We start from the raw sequence: 1324 nt of genomic DNA, 5'->3' as shown, positions 1-1324 counted from the left end.
TTTCTTTTTTTTTTTATTTGTTTATTTACAGCATAACAGTGTTCATTGTTTTGGCATCACACCCAGTGCTCCATGCAGTATGTGCCCTCCCTATTACCCACCACCTGGTTCCTCAACCTCCCACCCCCCCCGCCCCTTCAAAACCCTCTGGTTGTTTTTCAGAGTCCATAGTCTCTCATGGTTCATCTCCCCTTCCAGTTTCCCTCAACTCCCTCTCCTCTCCATCTCCCCATGTCCTCCATGTTATTTGTTATGCTCCACAAATAAGTGAGACCTTATGATACTTGACTCTCTCTGCTTGACTTATTTCGCATTTCTATCAGTTTTTGCCTTATGTAGTTTGACTCTGTTGTTAGGAGCATTCATGTTAAGCATTATTACATCTTTTTGGAGAATTGACTACTTCATCCTTATGTAATACCTTCCTTATCATGGATAACTTTCTTTATTTGAAGTTTTCTTTCTCTGAAATTAACACAGCTATTCCTGCTTTCTTTTGGTCCATATTACTATGGCATATTTTCTCTATCCATTTACTTTTAATTTATATGTGTGTTAATGTTTAAAGTGGGTTTCTTGTAGACAAAGTATAGTTGGGTTGTGTTTTTTGATCTGCTCTGACAATTTCTGTTTTTTGTTTTTTTTTTTAAGATTTTATTTATTTGACAGAGAGAAATCACAAGAGAGGCAGGCAGAGAGAGAGGAAGGGAAGCAGGCTCTCCGCTGAGCAGAGAGCCCAATGCGGGACTCGATCCCAGGACCCTGAGATCATGACCTGAGCCGAAGGCAGCGGCTTAACCCACTGAGCCACCCAGGCGCCCCACAATTTCTGTTTTTTAATTGGTGTGTTTAGACCACTGATAATACATTTTAACTTTATTCATGAAAAGAGTTTAACTGTGAAACAATAAAGTTTTGTCTATATCCTAGGACTTAGACTTAAATAAAATGAACATCATGTATTTTTAAATTTTGATATATCCTGCAATTATTCCATATAAAGTAGAATTTAGCATAAAGTCAGTCCACCTTAAAGCTCCAAATGAAAAGATTTATATGCTGTGCATTTTAATAATTCAACAAATATTTATTGAGTTCTGAATAACCTTTAGGTGCCATTATTATGTGCTGAGGATACAGTTGAAAATGACATAAACAAACTTCATTCTTTTATACAATTCATGAATGAGGTGATTTCAAAAAATGGTATAGTACTATAATGAAAATTAAATCTGAAGATGTGGTAAAGGGTGACTGGGGGATGAGGAAATTACTTTATATAATGTGGTCAAACAATATCAGTCAAGATTCTCTAGAGCAGATA

The sequence above is a fragment of the Meles meles genome, unplaced genomic scaffold (genome assembly GCF_922984935.1).
Source record: "Meles meles unplaced genomic scaffold, mMelMel3.1 paternal haplotype, whole genome shotgun sequence".
In the NCBI taxonomy this organism is placed as follows: domain Eukaryota; kingdom Metazoa; phylum Chordata; class Mammalia; order Carnivora; family Mustelidae; genus Meles; species Meles meles.
Note: the sequence above shows the minus strand (reverse complement) of the source record.